Below are 9,422 nucleotides of genomic sequence, written 5' to 3' on the forward strand. Positions count from 1 at the left end.
GACACCTGCAACCGCCATTGGTAGTGAATGAGTTAATAGTTATTTGGCCCTTTGTTCGTTGCATGATGTTAGCATTTGGAGCTAACGCAGCTAATACATAGCTTGCAATTGAAAACCAGGTACTTGGTCAACCACTAATTGTGCAAGTTTTCCCTCTCAAAGAAGCCTGTAATTGTCATCTTAGATATACCTCAACTATGACAGAATTATGAAAGGAATCCACTAAATCACATTGTCCGATTTTTAATGTTTTGCAAACTAGAAGTGAATAGTGTTTTAGGATCTGGTATCCATATTTTAAAATGCATCCCAGAAGGCTTCGAGGGCAAAGTGCGATGCGATGGGCAAACGTACTCGCTCTGGCCACCGAGGTCCAGCTCATCTCTGAAGAGATGAGTCGCTTTACACCGACAACATAGGTGACCGGATGATGAAGATGCTGTATATGAGTCAGTTCAGGAGGCTTCCCCTGCTACCGGTATCCCTAGAAAGCAGTACTATATGTTATTTACGTGGGGAAGGAAACTCGCAAAAAATGGCCCGGAGCAGAATGGGTGCTGCCAGGCTGTACAGGAAGTGGTGCCCCGACGACCAAGGCAGTTAAGGGATCCGTAAACAGTGATCGTTGCCTGAGAGTAAGGAGAAGGGTGCAGGGCAAGGGCTCTGACAGGCCATCGTGGCTTGCTCGTTGAGTTGAATTACATTGTGGGGTCTAAAAGGCAGACCACTGACGTGTGGGAAAGCTATAAATTGGCTAACGGTAGAAAATACATCAGGCAAAAGACTTGTTAAGTTTTTTAACCAGCAGCAGGGAGAGAAGCAGAGAGGACAAGCAACTCGTTCGTCCACTCTCTCACTCACTCTTGCTCACCCCCCGTCTGCCTCGATGTTTTATTGAAATCACAACACATGGAAAAGTATTGGTATGTTGAGACAAAAGACCACCCCCCTGGAAAAGTACCAACATCTTTAAACATAGACAGGAAGACTAAGACAGCCAAAAGGAACATCAAACTTGCTAGAAATACACACCTTAAGCAAATATGTTTAAGCCTTAACATTTATCCAATGCCATTTTATTAATTCACGGGTGAACATGCCTACTTGTCTGAGGTTTTTTTGGACACTTTTACAGTAGCTCAGGAGGTAAAGTGCCCGTCTTGGGATCAAGAGGTCGCAGGTTTGATTCCGTGCTCCTCCGTGTTACATGTTGAAGTGTCCATGGGCAAGACACTGAATCCCTAATGCCCCCGATAAGCAGGTAGTTGCCTTGCATGGCTGACGCTGCTATCGGTGTGTGAGTGTGTGTGAATGGGTAAGTGGGAAGCACATTGTAAAGCGCTTTGCATTGACTTGAAAAGCGCTATATAAATGCAAACCATTTTTCATTTACAATTGAATAGTCTTAATGTCATTGATAAAAACGTAGTGGACATTCTTTGCATTAGACACGGCACTCTAAATAAACAAGATAAACACATAATCTAGACTGAAAGGACAAAAATGAGACGGTCCAGTCTCCAAGAACTACCTTGTAAATATTTTTGCTTAAGTTGTGTCGTTTTCTTTCGTAGCGTAATGAAAATAGTGCATTATAACAATAGTGCAATTACATGTAGGAGCAGTCCCATTTCCCAGTATTTTTCCGGTCAAATCGCATAACAAAAGCAACGATGAGTTTTCCTACTCACCAAACCCTCTCCGGATTTCCGTCAAACCTTCAGCTCCCAGAAACTGAGGCCAGATCCAGTTCCGGAAAGGGTCTCAGTCGCTGTGGCCGCGGTCTTTATTCTGGAAGTAAGTTCATATTCTGGATACGTTCTGTATATAGGAATCCGGCTTCAAAAAAATGCTATACCAAAAAGAAGGGGCACAGATCCTTCATTCTTCTCTAGCCAAACACTTTATTTCATATGTTACATCTGTGTCACCTAGATCAGTTCTGTGGGCAGAAATGCCTTATTGATGCTAGAGGTCAGAGGAAAATGGCCAGGCTAGTTCGAGCTGATAGAAAGGAAACAGTGACTCAAATAACCACCTCTCACAACCAAGGTAGGCAGAAGAGCATCTCTGAACGCACAGTACGTCAAACTTTGAGGCAGAGGGGCTCCAGTAGCAGAAGACCACACTGGGTGCCACTCCTTTCAGCTAAGAACAGGAAACAGGCTACGATTTGCACAAGCTCATCAAAATTGGACAATAGAAGATTGGAGAAACGTTGCCTAGTCTGATGAGTCTTGATTTCTGCTGCGACATTCTGATGGTAGGGTCAACAACATGGATCCATTCTGCATTGTATCAACAGTTCAGGCTGCTGGTGGTGGTTAAATATGTGGGGAATATATTCTTGACACTCTTTGGGCCCCATGGTACCAATTGAGCATCCTTCCAACTCCACAGCCTACCTGAGTATTGTTGCTGACCATGTCCATCGCTTTATGACCCCAATGTCCCCAACTTCTAAAGGCTACTTCCAGCAGGATAATGTGCCATGCCATGAAGCTGGAATCATCAGACTGGTTCCTTCAACATGACAATGAGTTTATTGTACTCAAATGGTCTCAACAGTCACTTGATCTTAATCCAATAGAGCATCTTTCGGACGTGATGAAACGGGAAATTCGCATTACAGATATGCTGCCGACAAATCTGCCCCAAATGTGTGATGTCATCCTGTCAATATAGACCAACCTCTGAGGAATACTTCCAACACCTGGTTGAATCTATGCTACGGGGAATTGAGGTTGTTCTGAAGGCAAAAGGGGATCCAACCCGTTACTTGCATGGTGTACCTCATAAAGTGGCAGGTGAGTGTATATTTTAAGACAAAATTCAACAAAACCGCCATACCCCCTCTCCAGATAGAAGCTAATTCTTCAGCACATTTTATTTCAATGAGAGACATTTGATGATTTAAACAAATCTGTGAAATAATAATGCCATAGCCTGTGTCCCATCTCAAAAAATACCACTTAATTACAAGGTGCAAGCAGAGTTGTTTTGGAAAAATGTCACAAAATACTGCAAACAAGATTATCATCGTGTCTACCTTTGGCGTAGACGACACTGAGCGAGAGAGAGAGAGAAGGGCGTGGATTGTGCAGAGATCCGCCCACCTCTACCGCTCACCCAATCAAATTGCTTTGAGTGGTTTTCTGGCGTTTCACCTGTTTAGAATTAGTTTGTGGGTTTTTATCATAAAGTATCGCAACAGTGAACATACATAGATTAATGTGATTGCAATAATGGGATCTCCTAGCGACCTACTGACAAAACCGGGTAAGTTGGTGTGACATATTGACTGTAAACTGGAGTCGAAGGGTGACCTTGGATTTCCATTCCCCTGACCTTGGAACCCTACAGAGACACATCTTACAATTTTATCTCCAAGCCTTAAGAACTCATGAAAAAAGCCAAAGATTTCCGACTCCACGCTGAAAGGTGAGTTAAGCATTGCCGTTTTGCAGGATTACCAATAGAGTGGTACCTATACTTGGAAATTTAATTTTCTTAGAGTAGCTTTGTAACCTAAAACATTTGTAAGTAGAAACCCGTAAAAGTATATATTTTTTAAACATCATAAAGGGCATCAGAACATGAAACAAATACATTTTACAACTAGATTACGGTACAATAAACATAAAACGAGGGGCACGAAATGTAAAAAACAAAAAAGGGAAATAATACAAATATTATTTTACCTTTGAAGTGGCCTCTTCTTTTACTGGTCCCCAGCGGTGTTTTTTGAAAAACTGATCCAATGACATTTGCTTTTGTCAACTTATACCATGTGTCGGAAATTGTCATTTTTTTATAGTACTGTTGTTTTATTTTTAATATTTTGTAGTATTCATTTGGTAGTATTTTTGTAGTATTTCCACAGTAATATTTGTACTACCGTATTTATACAATAAGTAATAGTTATTTTTCATAGTTTGGTTAGGGGTACAACATATGTTTTATCCTTCTTAATGATGTATTTTTGGGCTGGTGCGACTTATAATCCGAAGCAATTTATGGTTTGGAAAATACGGTATATCTGTGGTATGTTTTAGTATTTTGTCATAATCTCTTAGCTGTAGTCCGTTTGTATTAAAGTACTACTGTAGAGGTATTTTTGCAGTATTTATGTAGAAGTTTTTTGGAAGTATTTCCATAGTAGTATTCTTGTAGTATTTCCCTGGTAGATTTTTGTATTGTATCTGTAGTCTTTTGTAGTACTTTTGTAGTCCTATTTTGTATAATAATGTCATTAAGGTTGTATTTTTGTAGCATTTCTGAGAAAGTATTTTTGAAGTATTTCCATAGTAGTATTCTCGTAGATTTTTGTAGTATACCTGTAATATTTTGTATAATAATATTATTGTGGTTGTATTTCTGTAGGGTGATGACTAAGGCTTCGTCCCATTCCTCTCACTTCCCCTAGCACTCGGTTCTGCGTGTGCAGGTGTGGGTGTAATACTTCCCAATACTCTCAAGACTGAGGGGGAAGTGCCCTTCAACCTATAAAATAGGGCCGTCCCTAAAGGGCACACCCGCTTTTTCCTGCCCCTCTCGTTTCTATTCTTTATCTCTCTTTCACGTTCTCCCTCTTTTAAGTCTTTCTATCATCTTTTTTTTTTCTTACCTTCTTTTTATCCTTGTCTCTCCTTTTTCCACTCTTTCTCATTTTCTCTTTCTGTCTCTCCCTTTTTGTCTTATCTTCTCTTTATCTTTGTCTCTCTTCTTCTTCCACTTGTTCTTCTCATTTCCTCTCTCCATCTCCCTTCTTCTGTACTTCTCTCTGTTTCCGATTCTTTTTCTGTCGGTCTCTTCCTCTTATTTGTTTTCTTTTCTCGTTATTTTCTCTTTGTCTTTCTTTCCCTATTTGTTTCTTACTCTTTCTCTCCTTCTCCCTTTATTTCTCCCTGTTTCACGTTCCCTTTCTGTTTCTGCTTTCAGTTTGGGGTTAGCTAAATCGTATATACTCTTAAGAAAACAAAACACGTTTTCTAGTTCCGGCGATGAAGACACGGAGACTGAACCCAATAGCTATCATCTTTTAATGACGTGGTGACAATCCTCCAAATGTACAACTTTTTGACATTTACAACAAACATTTATAGTACTTTTATGGCGTTGCTATGGATACAAGTCATTAAGAGCACAAATCTGATAAATAACAATCATACCTTTTCAAAAATAAAACAACCCTCCTAAATGTACTGGTATTTTTCAATACGGCGTGATGAAGTCACCTTCGGAGATCCCTTTGAGTGGCGGTTCATGCGTTTCGCTCACTGCGCCTTTATTCGTTGCAAATATTTTTGTTTTGAATCTAAAAAAGCTTTTTTTTTTTTTGCTCTTTCTCTCAAACAATAATGATGATAGCGCAACGGGTATCGGACTATTCACATGTAAACACAAGCATGGGTGTGATACCAAACATAAATCGTGGTTTTTAATTTGTGGAGTGAGTATTTTCTTGTTATCTAGAGTGGAAACTGCACTTCATGCTAACCGGAGTTCATTTCCTGAGGCAGAATACACAGGAGCAGACCTAGCATCTGAAAAGATACCAGGGAAAAAAATGCAAAACGCAAATATTTTGGCAATCGAGTCGATTACAACGAGGACGAGTACTCGGGCATGAAAACGGTTCTGGTGGTTTAAGTGGTGAGAAGGGTGTCCGCTACACTGTCGACCCAACAAAATAGTGATATGTTTCTTATCCCGGCTAAATTTAGCCTCAAGTCGCTTGCATGAAAGCGGGTTAGATTAAGCCTAGCTCGGTTACTCCCTACAGCTAGACTGCTTCTACAGTCTCGCGTGTGAAAAGGAATGGGTTTTATAGGACATCCGAGGACTTTCTTGATGAAATCCAACATTTTACCCATCATGCAATGTAACTTTTACATGTAGAGTATATTGTGTTGTGTTGACCGTGTACCGTAATTGCAGCAGTCGTTTTAAGGCCATGTGCAATGCCAATTAAAAATGCTTCTCAAATTGTCATCAGCGCTTTGATGAAGATGTCTATTTTAGCAGTATTGTTCTAAAAACGCTAAACTCGCAACACTAGAAGTACCAAAGCCAAGCTATTTGGCTTTACTACACAGAATGCCCAAAGGACAGCCAACTGATTGGATGAGTGAGTGTGTGTGTGTGAATGGGTAAGTGTGAAGCACATTGTAAAGCGCTTTGGGAGGTCTTCATTGACCTATATAAACTGCTAGTGAAGAACACAACTCAGTAATGACCCTTCGCATGCTAATGTGAAGAAAAGAATGTTTGGTGGGGGCGTAACCAGACTGGTTTTTTTGTACTAGTTGGACTTTTGTGTTTTTTTTGTAGAAGTCTGTTGTATTTCTGTACTATTTTTTTATCGAATTACTGTACCTTTATTTTGAAGTATTTTGTAGTATTTCTTCAGTGTTTTTATAGTATTTCCATAGGACCTTTATGTTGTATATCTGTAGTATTACTGAAGTTGTACTTTTGTAGTATGTATGTCGTAAATTTCGGTACCAGTATTTTTGTAGTATTTCTGCCGTAATATTTCTATAGCAGTAGGTTTGTATTACAGTATTACTTTAGTGATATTTAAGAAGTATTTCTGTAAAAAGTATTTCGAAATATTTCCATACTAGTATCTTTTTAGTATTTCATTTGTTTTACTGTAGTTTATTTTTTGTAATATTTCTGTTGTAACAACTCCGTAATAATATTTTTGTAACGTAGTTTTACTGTAGTAGTATTTCTATAGTATTTCTTACCAGAACGAAAACAAAATATTAAGTCCCTGTTTTGAAGCACTACATTTGATATTTAGTTTTATAGTAAATTTGAAGTAAATCTGTAGTTTTTTTGCCAACTAAATCTTTTTTCAGATATTATTATTCAGCTCTTTAACTCCACCTGGGGGAGTAAAAGCCCACATTAAACCCCAATTCACATTTGCATATTACCCTATTTTTATTACAGTGTGTATTTTTCGTAACATTATTTAAATGCTCTTTATTAACACGCTATATTGGGTATTTTTGTATTCTATATATCTTATTTTTCAACACAAGGATGCTGCTGGAAGCGTGAATTTCCCAACGGGGATGAATAAAATATCTATCTATATATCTATTAATGCCACACCCACCGCATTCCATTTGAACAACCTTCCTTGCTGCATTTACAGAACAATGGTGACAAGATAGGTCGTCGAGTTGTTAGTTTGAAACAACACCTTTTGGCTGTCTGCTGGTCGTTCTGGAGGGGTACGAAAAATCCTGGGACTTCTAGGTTTCATGAAGTTTTTGACAAGGGTAATACAGTGGAACCTCGGTTTTCGAACGCCTCTCAGTTCGAACAAATCGGTTCTCCACCAAAAATTTCTAGAAATTCTTGATTCGCTTTTCGTTTAAAAAAATCGGAGTTCGAATGCCGGTACGCTAGGGTGCGATGCTGAGCGGCGTACGGGTGTAGATTGCCCCCACCCCTCGTGAAGAACTGTTGTCACGAGAGCGCGCACTTCTTTTCGCTTTCGTTTTTAATATCGGTGAACGGAGTGTTTTAATCCCTAATTATGCCTCGGAAGAAGGGCGGTGCAAGCAGCAAAGTTGCTAAAGGTGAAAAAAGAAGAGTAGTGCGTACAACTATTGCATTTAAGAAAGAAATAATAGCAAAATATGAAGAAGATGTGCGAGTTTCCCTTCTTTCGAAGGAATAGAGCATGGCTTCTGCAGACCACCACAAAGGTAAGAAATCCCATTCATAGATCTTTTCTTTATCCTTTAACCGCTCGCCACTTGTTGTGGAGACCCGGGTGCTAAATGACGTGTAAACGACCTGATTTTTTTCATTCTTACACTTTCATGTTAGCGTAATCTTTCGTACGGAAGATTACGCTAACGTACTGGGTTAGCTTCATGTTTACGTTCATGTTAATCATTCAGGGTGTTGGAACGGATTAAAACGATTTTACATTACTTTTAATGGGAAAAAACGATTTTGGCGATTAAACAAATCGGTTTTCGAACAGGGTTCTGGAACGGATTATGGTCGAGAACCGAGGTTCCACTGTATAGTCTATACAAGTCCAATTCCCAATCATCTGTTCCCTTGTCAAACAGAGAGAAGTTTATTCTTTATGAAGGATCAGTTAGCCTGGATTTCTTTATTCCACTTTTGTGCAATCCTGCCCACTGGGCAACTCTATGCTGCCACACGCTCTGGTCACTATAATAACTCTGTCACATCAATCCAAGAAATTAAAAATAGAAACTCACCAAATAAAGTGTGTTGTGGTTCTCAATGTCTGGTTTTAATGAACTGCAATGATTGATCTTGGCAATCAGCATTGATCCTATTATTTTTACGATCTAATCGATGCGTCACAAAGTATGGGTCGCGGGTTGACCATTCTCCACACCGATTGGCTAGAAACAGACACTCTGTTGGAGTCATCTGTTGCTGCGTCCTCCCCAGCCAGTGATCTTCGCTTTTCAGACGGTTCATTCTATGCGAAACATCACCTACCCCACTTCCTCCCCTTAAAACGTTTTCACCTTGGATCTACACAATTCGCATAGGTCACCCTTTTTGACTTCATAACTGAGTTTCTCCAAAAGAAGAGATATTTTCATGCCCGAGTACTCGAAGTTACTCGAAAAACGCGATTAAAGCTGGGATTTCGGGCTTTTTGTGCCTTTTCAATCAGGGCAGGGGCCTTTTGCAAAATTTTCCGCGGTTCTTCTCACAATAAGACGGCTGTCAATTCGTAATATCGTGTCAGGAATATGTTCAAAGAGATCAAACATAATACACCGATTTCGCAATTTGTTAAATCGACTCCATTTTAGTTCGACGAGTGGTAGACGATAAAACCGTGAAAATTCAGACTTTTATTTAATCTGGATTTCAATAACTTCCATGCAACCACTTGACAAAATATAGCGTTTGGTTTCATTTCCAGTGTTGGGAATCTGTTATAAAGCAAGGCTGTAAAACCTGCTTACCACCTGCCAAGTATACTTCACAATAAATTAAGCAATCTCCGGAACAGGGGTTTCCAACATTTTTCAAGCTGAGAGCTACCGTTTCCTACTTAGTAGAGCAAAGGGCACCCGGTTTGATATACATTTTTAAAATCAAATCTTGTACTACTTACCAGGTTGTTACTATGTAATAACCAGGTCAATTGTTAGGGTTAGGGAGGGGTTAGGGTTGGAAGTGGAAGTGGAAAGAAGAAAAAGAGGGTTAGGGTTAGAGAAGAGAGAGAAAAGAAAGAGAAAGAAATGGAAGTAAAGAAAAAGGAGAAAGATCAAAAAATAAATGGTGAAAATGAAAGAGAGAGAAAAAGAAAGAGAAAGAAAGAGGGACAGAGAAAGAGAAATGAAAAGGGATGAAGAGCGATAAAAAAGACAATGAGAAAGTAAAAGAGAAAGACC

The sequence above is a fragment of the Urocampus carinirostris genome, chromosome 11 (assembly GCF_059441175.1).
Source record: "Urocampus carinirostris isolate Australia breed hairy pipefish chromosome 11, RoL_Ucar_1.0, whole genome shotgun sequence".
Taxonomy (NCBI): domain Eukaryota; kingdom Metazoa; phylum Chordata; class Actinopteri; order Syngnathiformes; family Syngnathidae; genus Urocampus; species Urocampus carinirostris.